The following is a 12,654-nucleotide window of genomic DNA, read 5'->3' on the forward strand; positions in this document are numbered from 1 at the left end:
GTACATCCTCTAACCCCCACAGCTTACCATTTATTGCACCATCTCAAAGCAGTGGTTACTATTGGATTCAGTGTGGGAGGGAGGAGGATCCGTGTTGCTGTTGTTTAAATTAGGAGGCTGAACTCCCTGTACAGACAGTGGGAAAAAAGAAGGTGCCCTAGAGGATGTTTCCAGACAAAAGCATCTCGCTAGTACAAAGCTTAGGGTTTTAATTTAGGTGACAGATACTGCCAGGATGAATGGTGTGACCACCCCATTTCCCACTGTAGTGCATCTGTGATCGTTTTTGTTTTGTTTTGTTTTTTACCATGTCTCTTTTGGTGTTTTTTCTCCCTTTCTTACCATGGTAATACTCAAAATTGTTAAGCCGGGTGGGGAAACATTGGAGATAAAGACTTAATGGAAGAGGCAGAAGACTCTGTGCTCAGTAGGAAGCAGGGAGAGGGGCAGCAAGGGCAGCACAAGTTGAAGGGAAGATAAAAGAACAGTAGAGAAGTAAGAATTGAGCAAAACGAGACACTGGTAACAGGCTGAGTGAATACACCTGGGAGCCCCTGGGGTCGCATTGGGGTGCCATTGGGAATCCAGTGCTATAAGTATGTCCTTAGTATCTTTCCCTCTTCTTTCCTAATGACAGGAGAATCAGCTTTGGTCTGTGAGAAAGTTGATGGAGGTCAGCGCTTTGCAGACGCTTTCCAGTGCTTCTTGTGATCAAGGAGCAGTGTTATGTTACTTGTGTAGGGTAAATGCATCCCATAGACAGATTTGCAAGTGATATCCCGGAGAGAGCTGGAAGATGTGTTGTCATTCGTGTGGGTGCATGCTGCAGCTGTGTGCCATTTTACCCACACCTGCTGCCTGGTAATCTGTCCTGGAGAGATGCAGGGTGAGTCCCCAGAAGTTTCAAACAACTGCCATTCTTAAAAACGGGCTTCTCAATAAATATTTATTTGTTGCTGCTTTTTTTAAATACAGAATTCCCCTCTTAAGCCCTACAGTCAGAATAACAGCATGGTCTTATAACCAAGAACAGTCTTACGTTTTACACTTGAAGCCTTTCAGCATGTACGTACATTGCAGATCGGTATGAATGCTTCCACTGCAATAAGACATAGTAAAACATCCAGCAAAACTGGGAGCTTCAAACATGACTAGAGAAATTGAGTAGTTGTCCAAATACGGTTTTATTTTGCAATAAAACAGTAACAACTATGAAATTTAGTAACAACTCATGAGGCGTGGGTATATACCACATTAAAAATTAAGTATAAAAAGACTGTGGCTACAGTTTTTAGGTTTGCAGTCCTAGAGCTGCATTTAGATTTTTAGTCAGTGATGCTTGTTTAAAAAGAATAATTGAGGGACATCTTAACTTAGCCAGATGGATCCTTGTGGAAAATGTTGACTTTTCTTTGCCTCAAGGTTGTTTCCTCCTGCCCATGCTGACAGATGAACTCAACCGCTTCAGCAGCCAGATTTCCTTGGCACAAAATCTGGACATCCTTTGTATTATATACAGAGTTGCTCTAGAGTACATTTGGGAGCTTTGCTGTGGGGAAATGATAATGAAGCATGATAATGAATGGGACGCGAGTTGCTTATGCAAGATGTGCCAATGTGCAAGCAGACTGGGACATGAGACCTATGGAGGAGATCCAGACTTTGAAGTCAGACATTCTCAAATGACTGAATACAGGACTATCGAGACTGACATGTAGGAGCCCCAGAACTGAAGGTGTCCAGTGTCTACCAGAAGGCCTTACATGTATCTAACTAGGTAGGTCCTTCAGATTTTACAGCCCTGTTAAAGACACACTGCCTGAGTTTAAGTGTGTTATGGTCTCAGATCTCTCTTTCCCACTGCAGAACATAAATACTGTTATTGTTCACTCCATATTGGCTCCATCCCTCATCAAAGGTGTCTTCATCAACTCCAGAGGCCTTTTAAGGAGTTGAACTTGGTCAGCAGATGTTCGTGGAGCACTGGCATCAGTTTTTGGGGATATTAGGCACCTCATTGTTAAGATCACTGGTAAGAGGGAGGTCTGGGTGAAGGTTTTGCCACTTCATGCATCAAAAAAGCTGTATTCTGTTTATCAGCAAAAGTCAGACATCCGAGGACTGAGTCTGCATATTCAGCATATGAGTGCTATTCCCTTCAGTTTGGTTTGAAAAAAAAGGTTTCCTGTCTGTTTTCAGCAGAGCTGTGAAGTATAAATATTTATGTATTGGAGTAGCACATTCATCCATTATTCCAACATACAAATATGTTCCCAGTGCTATGGTTTCCATTGAGATGTCATCCAGCATTTAATCCCCTTGGATCCTGTCTCAACTGATCAAACCCACAAAGTTGCTAAATGTAGCTATCAATCATGGACATGACGCCATCCAGCTGGATTGTCATAAATATGAAGTGATACGTTCACTTGAATGGTTATCAGTGGGAACGGGGTCTTACAGGCTGTTTCTTTTTTCTTTTTGATATTTTATTGTTTCCAAAGGCAACAGGCAAAGGAAGTTAAGTATCAAAATCTTCAGCGTATAAAAAAAGGATTGTTAAAACAAAAAGCATCTTGTTTACTACCTGCTTGAGATGCAGATCTATGAGAACAAGAGGACATGGGCTGCAGTCCCTCTAAGGACACTGCAGAAAGACAACACTGCTGAAGCAGCAAAACAGGACATGGCAGCTTTACCAGTTACCTGACTTGGAAAGCACATGAGCTGGCATTTCCCAACAAGCCAGTCCTGAAAACAAGGCACAGATGCTAAGGAACAGGGGATTGGTGTCAAAGGGTTTAGGTACAGCTGTATCCAAAACCCAGATGGCTGAGATGAGGGCAACAGGCATCTTGCAAGTCACCCTTCACTCAGAAGGGAATGTTTGGCATCTGTAGAAGTGTGTTTTGAGGGCCAGATACAGTCAGTGAAGGCAGGAGTGGAAAAGTAGGTTCAGCAGAAGGTTAGATGAGGAAAGGGAAAATCCCATCCTGTGCAAGTTGGGGAGTGGGTACAGAGGGACATCCTTTTGGGGAGTTCTTTTCTTCTTAGGAGATCTGCCCTTGAACAGTTTGTGGGATGGGGCATTTACAACTTCTCTGGGCAGCCTTTTTCAGTGCCTCACCACCCTCAAAGAATTTCTTCCAAATGTCTAATCTGTATCTGTTATCTGTCAGTTTAAAGCCACTGCCCCTTCTTCTGTCACTGCAGGACATTGTAAAAAGTCCCTCTCCAGATTTCTTGTCCCATTTAGGCACTGGAAGCAGCTCTGATGTTTCCCTGGAGACTTCTCCAGGCTGAAAAAACCTCAACTCTCAGCCTTTCTCCATAGCAGAGGTGCTGCAGCCCTCTGAGCATCCTCATGGCCTCCTCTGGACTTGCTTCAACAGGTCCATGCATGCTTTCTCCTTAGTCATTTGCACCACATTTGTGAGTCATGCAGGCATAGTGCCAAGGGCTATCTGCATCACTTTTCCTCTGGGCTAGCTTCTCTAGGCTGCCCCAGGGGAGATTCTGGCCTAATCATCATTAATTACCAAACTGGTAAAACCAACTGGATTTATGCTTGATCCAGATCCATCTCCAGGTAGGCCAAGAGTATGTACCAGGGTTGAGGGGTGTTTTCTAAAATGTAGTTCTGGCAAAACAAAAGTCCCCAGGAAAGCAGAGAGCCTCAAGTGAGCCTGATTTATTTCCCCTTGGCTCTTCTGTTGTCTTTTCTTAGTTTATAAATCAAATAGGTTTTCTGCTGCCTTCATCCCTGTGGGGTAAACCCAACTCATAAATAAAGTAGAAAAATAATCAAGCTACCCTCATTCCACATCACTCATCCATACTGAAAGAGTTCTTTGCAGATTAGACTGCTTTCTCCCTCGTTGCTTATTGATAATGCTGCTCTGGCACATTGATGCAAGAGGTTTTGGTTTCTTACAGGCTCCTGAGAAGAAAATTTTCTATTTCATTTAAGAAAACACAGCCTTCTTTTGTTTTTCAAACTGAGTAGAAAGGGCTCTGGTGCTTTGTTTACTGAATAATATGGACAGGTAATAGCAAACTCTATGTCTATGATGTTTTTTTCTGACTACTTCAGAGCACTCAGAAAAAAAAAATTCAGAAAAAGGTATGATTTGCAGGAAGGGAGAGGATAAGCCACTAAGATGCCTAATACTTACGGAGTGGAGCACAGCAGTCCTTCAAGGCATGGGAATGAGAGCATCTTTCATATAACGTTAAAAGAATGGGAGCTGTAATGAAGCAAATGGAGAATTCCATCCACTCAACATGCATGTGAATGTGCATAGTGACATATTTAGCTTTCCCATCTTTGTCAATGTATATTTAGATTCACTGGGTTTGACCTAAAGATTATTGAAGCCCAAATTTATCTCTTTCTCCTGGTTTCAGGATTCCAAGTGGCATTGGCTGCTGCTGCTTTTCTCTGTGTTTAATCTCTTAGTGTGACAGAGCCACTGTGGTGAGCTATACACAGTTTAAGTAGCATGTAAGAGCCACGTGCAGCCTAGCTAGCGTTTTAATTTGCTGTACCACAGATGACTCTGGATGCAATAAATTCACTGTGAGTAGACTAATTGCAAAATAACCCTAATTGAGTAGTTATCAGCGAGCAACATCCTGTGGAACAAAACTGCTTACAATTAATAGCATTTAAGCCATACGCTGGTATTCTGCAGAACACTAAGATGTAATTACATCATGTACAGAGATTGTGTTCTGTTCTGGAAACCATGTTTCCAGCACTTCTTCCATTGTAAGTGCTGTTTCAAGATTCAGTACTTGCATTTTAGGCAAAATGAGTTTGTGAAATAAGTGGTGTGTCTCCTCCCCTCTTACACGTGTAAAGCAGAACCAACTCTAATAAAATCAGTGAAGCTATGGTGCTGTAAGGAGAAAAATTAGGTCTCAGGAAGAATGTATGTTTCCAGTGATTCTCAAATTAAGTATTATTATGGCCATATGTGCAAGTTTGGATAGTTTAAACTAGGATGCAAGTAATGAAAAGGTACTTTATTGTTTTGGCTGAAGATGGACCCTGCCTGATTGCATGAATGAGAACTGGACTATATCACAGCTGCAATGTAAAGGACAGGAGACTGGTGTTTATCAGTTGTGGGTGAACTGATGGTGTTGTGGAGCTGAGGGATTCTTTTTGCTAAAATAAAGCCACTATGAGCACAGGTTGGCTCTGTCAGCACTGTCTTGCATGGTTTCGGCTTTGGTTTTAGAAGAAATTCAGTCAGGGGAAAACTGTTGAATGTCTATGCCAGTTAATCCTTTCATTTAAATACAGACAATTCCTGTCTAGATCTTCTGCAAGTTCAGAAGTGGGAGACTGAAGTCAGACTGCTGTTCCCCTGTGTTTTCCATGTGATGCTACTGTCTAGCCATGTTTCTCCACATTAGGCCCTAGTCTGGTCACTTGTGGATCTGGTGGCTGCAGAGGTGATGCCAGTAGCCTGACAGGCCAGAGCAGAGACTTGCAGAAAATCATCTTGACAAATGGCATCTTAAGGAAATGCTGGGAGAAATGCATGACACAGGGAATAGAGGGCAGCAGAACTTGGAAAATTTATGGTCAGGAGCCCTAGTTCTCACCAAGCCTCTGTTTTGGAAAATTATGTTGGTTTATGGAGCATTAAAGGGAGAGCATGGGCAAGCATGGGAGAGGATAATGGCTGAGCATGTCCTCTGCAAACCTCCTGGGAAGAGAGCATAAGGGTAGCAGAAGCTCAGTGACTATTTTGATAAAGATTACTGCCTATGTACAGAGATGAAAGAAAAGTACTTAAGTGATCCCTAATGCTTCCCAGTGATCCTGAAATGCGTGGGCAGAATGTCAGCAGGGAGAGCCAAATACAACTGTGGCTGGAGAAAATTACTGGTACAGTGGTATCAGCTGGGAGAGGAACAAGAAAGGGAAAAAAAAAACCCAAAACAAACCCAAAACCCCTTAAAATCCAGCAACAATCAAAACCCCCCCAAAACTGAACAAAAAAGAACAAAAAACTCCTCAAAACCCCAAACAAAACCACCAAACCCAACCTCCCTCTGTAGCAGGGAAAACTGAAGCCATACTGGCTGTCATGTTTTTTTCATATAAAATAGGTGATGGACCTCTGCACTGATAGACAGATGTTTAATAGGAAACATGGCATCTAATTCTCTTACTTTTATTCAATGCTAAGCAAGCAACTGTGCTACATAAATGTACAGTACCACTGAACTGAACTTGGGTTAAGGTTGCACAAGAAGCATCAGTGTTATATTCTCTGCTAATTTGACTTCGCAGCCATAACGGAACTGTGCTAGTGTCTTTGTTATGTACTGATTGTAAGCAGGCAACAGCAACTTTTGGATTTGATTTTTGGTTTAGGCCTAAAATGTCACACAAGGCGATTGCTGGGGCTGATGCCCTAGAAATTCAGCTCGCCTTTCTAACCATTGCACTTCTCTACGTACCATTACTTAGCAAAGTAATACTCTGTTTTCATAGGAATCTACGATTGATGAGCTATTATGTAGAGAATAGGTAGTGTCCTGTCCCAGAAATCCTATGCTAGCTGCAGGTCAAGGCTGCCACAGTTTAGTTTGAAGTGGGTGCGCTGACTGTATTACTTTCAAAATGATCAGGGGGAAAGGTCTTGACTCTTAATTGCCTCCTCCTGAGCCGGGGCAAAGAATTTTCTTCTTTGTGACCTCTGGAAAAGGATGCCTTAACTGTTTACAGAGTTTGGTACAGGATTTAGTGTCTGGTTAAAGGGAATCCACCTCTTTTCAGGCAGGTGTTTGAAAGGGTACATTTATTTGGTGTATTTCAGGAGTCGCTGGGCTTAACAAGACCAGTGGTTGTTTTGTAATGTCTTTCTGTGGAAATAAGGAAGAGTTGTTTAAGGGGTCTACTCTGAATTAAAATGCCAACAGTCTAGGCATGAAGCCAGTCGTACAGGACATTAATGCCATTTTAAGACTCTAAACCATAATTTAGTTGTTTCTATTGCACGTATTTCTTATGCGGAAGGTAGTTTTAAAACATCAGTCTTTTTTCTCCCTGGGTAATCATGGCTTCTATAGAAAAAGTGAATGACAAGAATCTGTAGCTGAGCAACCTTGGAAAAGATTTTTAAATTGCTCAGTGTATATTTAGTCTTCCAAATAAACTCTCATCATTGATGGCTTGAGAGCATTTTAGAAATGAATAGCCCTGATTCCCTGCTCACACTATTTTAATATCCATGGAATGTCACTGATTTATCATCTAGTTGTGTCAAGGAAGTTCTTTCTGATTGGCACCTTCATAAATAAGAGCAGAGTACTCCCAACTCCCAGTATCAACTGCTGTCACCATTGGGCTTAGTTGAATGTACATGAAACTCTGAAGTATCATGTTTGCAGTTTTACTGTAGAATAAGATACTGGTTTTAACTGGCCCTGCTGAAAGGTCCATGGCAAAAGTCCATTGCTTTCCTTTGCAAGTTTTCTTATCAGCCTCCCAGGAAGCCAAAGAAATTTTCAGTCCTTTCTCTTAGAGCTTGCTGAAGCTGAATTATCACTGCCATCTCTTGTGAGAGCATTGGCAATACTCCAGTGGCTGCATTCCCCTTCTATACCACCTCCTCTTAGGCTGCTACAATATTCCTGGCCATTAAAAGTTTTGAAGAGAAGCCCTTCTACCTCCCAGTGATGTGCTTTGTCTAGAGGAAGGAGAGTAGGTGCAATTAGGCTGTCAATGGGTGGTACATGTTAAGCCCGTTGGTAAGCATATAAAGGCTTGGTTCAGACTTTGGGTTCAGGTTTCCTGTTCATCATTACTGCATATGCATGCTGGCTGTGCTTTAGGGGGACCAAGTTATTCTCCACAGGCGGTGAAATTCAGCCATAACTCTCACACTTCACACATTTATGGGTACTGCCTTTGAGTTATGCCAGGAGTTTAAGGGGAAAAAAACCTGTGTCCTCATGAATCAGCAGCATTTATTTAGACACCACTCTCCTTCCTTTGCGTTATTCCCTGAGCAATCAGTACCGTGGCAAATGAAGATTCCTGCAGGAGGACACCCTCTGACCTCTATCATGCTGATGTTTTGGGGGCCAGCTGTGTGAGTTTGAACATGAAATCTTTATAATACCGGAAAGGTAGCACATCATCCTAGTGTGGATCAGCTTAAAGAAGCTCATCTACAGACCTCATTTCCCTCTTTCTTAACAACTCCTCTGGCTTGTGTTTGCTTATTTTAGTGACTGGTTGTCCTTGAGGCAGGATAGTCTGCAACAGTTGTAGGTCTTGTCAGGGGGCACTACCAAAAGAAAGCTGTCTGTTGGAAGGATCTTTTCTTTATAAAATGTGTTGGAAACCTCACTACTCAACTGAAGTTCAAGGCAGCCCTCCATGTAACTAGATTATAATTGGCTTACTCTCTTTGTTGCAAGGTGATTGCTTCTCTCTTGTGAAGACTTTCTTGCCCAAACTAATGGTGAAGTGTTTTCTTGATTCATTTGTAGAGCTCCTTAAAAGCTGTAAGAGAAACACTTTGCTGGCGAGAATGCTAGTGACCAGCTGTAAATAGCAGCTTAAGCAGTCTTGCTGCTTACTCACTAGTGTTTTAATTGGATCTGAAGGTTTCCATGCATCCAGTGGGTATTACCATGAGTGAAGTCTTTTAAACCATGCTACTTTTAGACCAAAAACTTCGGTGTATGCAGTGTGTTACTGTGCTGCATAATATTGTTGAGCTTGACAGTAGCATGACTAAACAGAACCATACATTTTCATGTTCTCCATCTATTTGTAGGCTGTGATTCATTCTGGGTAATTTACTGAATAGTGGGGAGGAAAAGGGAATTTTAACAGAGGAATTTACTGCAATATATGGTTTGCCCATTTATACTTTCTCTTTTGCATGGAACCTAGGTGTAGGTGCTCTGGGAGAATTTCAGTAAGGTATCTGTAAATCGTTGAACAGGTTTGAGGCTCTATCCCTAACTCATTCTCTTTGAGAGAGTGTCATGTTCTTTGGCTGCTTACTCAAAAGCATTGTAAGGAACGTACTCCCTTACAGAAGGAAAAAGTGGACAGGAGAATGCTGCCTGGCTTGGTTGCCCACGTTGCCAGAGTAAGCAAATGGCTGTGATTAATTGTGAATAGAGCTTCTGGGATTAATTGTGAATAAGACTTCTACATAACATGCACTGAATTTGCCAAGCCCCAGCAGAGGGAGGCTGTGTGGAGCTGATGTGTTTCTGTAAATAAATCTGCCATGTTCTGCCAGGAGGTGAATGCAAACCCACGCTTCCCATGAAATATTAAGAGCAAATTGGGCTAGAGGTTTAACTGATGTGTATTGCACTAGCTTTGGTGACCTCAATTAGATGATGTCTTATGTCAGGAACTTTATTCAGTAACCTTTATCAGTGCACCTTAAAGTGCCTCTATGTACATCTATCTCCACAATTTTAAGATTGCTGAGGAAAAAGAAACCAATTTTGTTCCTACAGGAGAAAGCTAAAAAAAAGACTTGTTCAGGGCTGGGAATTCTTGTTTTACTAGTCAATGGAAGTTTATGGTCCAAAGCAAAGCACACCTATCCAGTATTCTGAGAATAAAAGCAGTTCTATGGCAGTTCTAATTCTGAAAATGTTCTACCAGCAGAACCCTGAAAAGCAAATGGGAAAATTGCTTCCGTCAGGAGTACTGCAAGGAGGCTTCAGATATCTCTGGTATTCTTCACCAAGTCACCAATAAAGAGATCTATTCAAAATGGTCCACCTCTGGATCTTCTTAATAAGAAATCCCATTAGATTCAACTCCATCGTTTACAATGAAAAGGCTGCAGTTAACATGCAAGTTAATGTGGTTTCCTTTCTCATTTATGGCCGTTTATTTCATCACTTATGACCATTTGTGACCATTTGCCAAACCTGCAGACAGGATCATGCTTATGTTTTTCTTCATGTTTGCTTTCTATTACTTCAGACCTCAAAAATTTAGGAAAGAAATAAGACTGATATTAGAGAGCCCCAGTGCAAGCTTGAAGTGGCTCAGAGAGTTCTGTTGGAATCCATCCAAACAGAAGCTTCATTTACAAGAAGTGAAAAAAACAAAGGAAGAAAGATTCTCTTGTTGTCCCTATGATGAAAGAGTATTTTTCAAAGTCTTTATTACATTGTCACCTGGGGATGTGATTACTCTGAAGTCATTAGAGAGCCCTCAGCTAAAGAGTGACATCAAGAATATGCTCCATTATGCCATATCATAGGCCAAACATATAAGCACTAACTAGAAAGTAAGCCCTAGACTGGTACTGTGGAAACTTGGGTCTCATTCCTTGCTGTTATAACAGGCTTGTTAGGACACATCTGACAGCTCATGCCATGTATAGACCAGGGATAACAGGTACTTAACTCCATTGCAGATATATGCAGAGGAGAAATGGTGTGTGGTGGTATTGTTGTTAGCTTATTTTAGTGATTTTAAATCCTGTTTCTCAAGAGAATTAGAAATAATTTTGTTACGAAATACTAACTTTTTCTGAGTCCCCTAAAGGAGTTTGTGCAATGAAAGAATCTTTAAGCTGGGAAATGGCAACTGAGATTCTCTGAAGGAACTTAATATAAGCTCTAAAACGTATGGTTCTGTCCCTGAAACACGATGGTGTTTTGCTGGGGAAATGAGGGTAGGCAAGGGAGCAGTCCAACTGTAGGTCCAGTCTGACTTACTGTACCTTCATAGACTTTGTTAACACATCACTGGCGGTGGTTCTCCAGCTTTGCACCATAGCAGTGTACAACAGTGAAATCAGAGAAAATGTTTTCAGTGATGTTTTCCCTCAATTTTTATCTGTTCAGCTCAGCAGCTTCGACCTGGTACAGGAACTTGTGTGTGATGGCTGCTGTAAGAGATGTCATGTGGTGCTTCTGCATGAGAGGCATGGGAAAAGCACAATAGTAACTTCTTCTCTTGATCTGGTAGCTATTAGTATGTCTGATGCTTTTGCACCAAACTGGATCTGTTCTCTTTGTTTCAGGGTGGCTAGGAAGGGAACTGTGATTTTATTTATATATTTCAAAGACTGCCCAGTAGCGTATTAGTTTCCACCATGAATTTCCTAAGGTAAAGTGACAAAACAGTAATTTTTCATTATGAATCAGCTATCCATGAAAGATTGGATTTAGGTCAGAATTTATTACCCTATGGAACTGAAGCCAATATTTAACATAATGTCAGCTCTCTTGATATTAGAGCATTTTAATGGCTGTGCAATTTTAGTCAGTGATGAAGTTATTTCAGTTGTGTAGTATATATCTAGGCAATTTGATATACGGAGCCTCGAGATGAAAATTGGGTAAACATGGAAAATGGTGATTGATTGGTGGAAGGTTGCAATAATGTCTGCCTTGATATACTTTTTATTGTTAAATTATTTATCTAATGCAATCTCCTACACTTTTAGGAGTCTTTAAGTTGGCATTAAATCGATGTTTAAATCTTCACAGGCAGAAAGGCCTCATAACTCAAACTGATAAATATCTTCTAATATATCAGGAGGAATAATGATCCATCTTAATATCTGAAAGTAGGAAAGATATTAGTCTTTCTGTTTGCTATGAATCCCTGTGTAAGGACTGAGCCATAAACTGGAAGAATTAAGATTAGGAGTCAGAAAGAAATATTAGAAAGAAAAAGACTAGTAGTAGTTTGGGAAAATTGAGAGGAAATTCTGTTGCTTTGAAAGATGACTAAGAATTCACACCAGGACTGACTGAAATAGGTCATCCCATGATGACATTCCCATGTTGGTTCTCCCACACAAAGCCTCCTGGAGGCGAAGAGAAGAGCCACAATTACTTTGTATGCCAAGGCCTGTTGAACATCTGCTCCAGGTAACTGCATGTGCCTTTGACTGATTTGTCCTTGGGGTGTGGAAGTCCCGTGGTGAATCAGTGGAATAGAAACATGTAGCCTTGGAAGAGGAGAAAACAAAACCACAGGATGGCATTTGGATTTGTCCCTTGGAACTGGTGAGTAAGACTGATCCCATGCAAATGGCCATCAAAACAGCCCATATATTGTGAGGCCTTGGTGTGCTTGTGCTCTGCCCTGTGTGTCCTCTTGTATATATTCTCTTGCCTATAGTTTGTCTAACTACAGATTAATAATTTTGTATTGCATTGCCCAGAAAACAGTTTAGATAAGATGTTAGGGGTTTTTTAGCTTATCTTCCAAGTGTTCAGTGGTAAGAGCCTGTATTATTTATCTAGAAGACAGATAATAGGATCACTAAGCACAGCTGAAGCTGCTTTTTAGCTGCAGAATGTACCAGTTGGAGGCCTAGAAAGCAATAATAAGCGCAGCCAATTGACAAAAAAAAACAAACCCAAACCAAAACCCCAAACCTAAATCCTCATTCAGACAGTAACAAAACCTAGTGAAGATTGACTAGGAAGAGCGAGTTCCTTTCTGTCTCAAAGGTGATGATGTTGTTGAACACTAATGCTGGAATTTGCTTTGCATACTATGAGGTTTTTTATGTTTTAGGTAGAGGTGGGAAAAAGTTATCCTATGTAGAAATAGGATCTCCAAATGAATTTTCATCTTCAGCATTAGAAGTTTATTTCAACCTATATCTGAAACCATCC

The 12,654-nt window shown here is 41.1% G+C and overlaps 1 protein-coding gene across 5 annotated transcripts in view; it reads left to right on the forward strand.

Moving 5' to 3' along the window:
* The window catches only part of XYLT1 (xylosyltransferase 1), a 192,780-nt gene that overhangs the window by 101,117 nt on the left and 79,009 nt on the right, over positions 1–12,654 (forward strand). The gene's annotated exons all lie outside the window — the stretch shown is intronic.

This window comes from Neopsephotus bourkii, unplaced genomic scaffold (genome assembly GCF_033783945.1).
Source record: "Neopsephotus bourkii isolate Nb327-2 ecotype Australia unplaced genomic scaffold, CSIRO-AGI_Nbou_v1 NB_126, whole genome shotgun sequence".
In the NCBI taxonomy this organism is placed as follows: Eukaryota; Metazoa; Chordata; class Aves; order Psittaciformes; family Psittacidae; genus Neopsephotus; species Neopsephotus bourkii.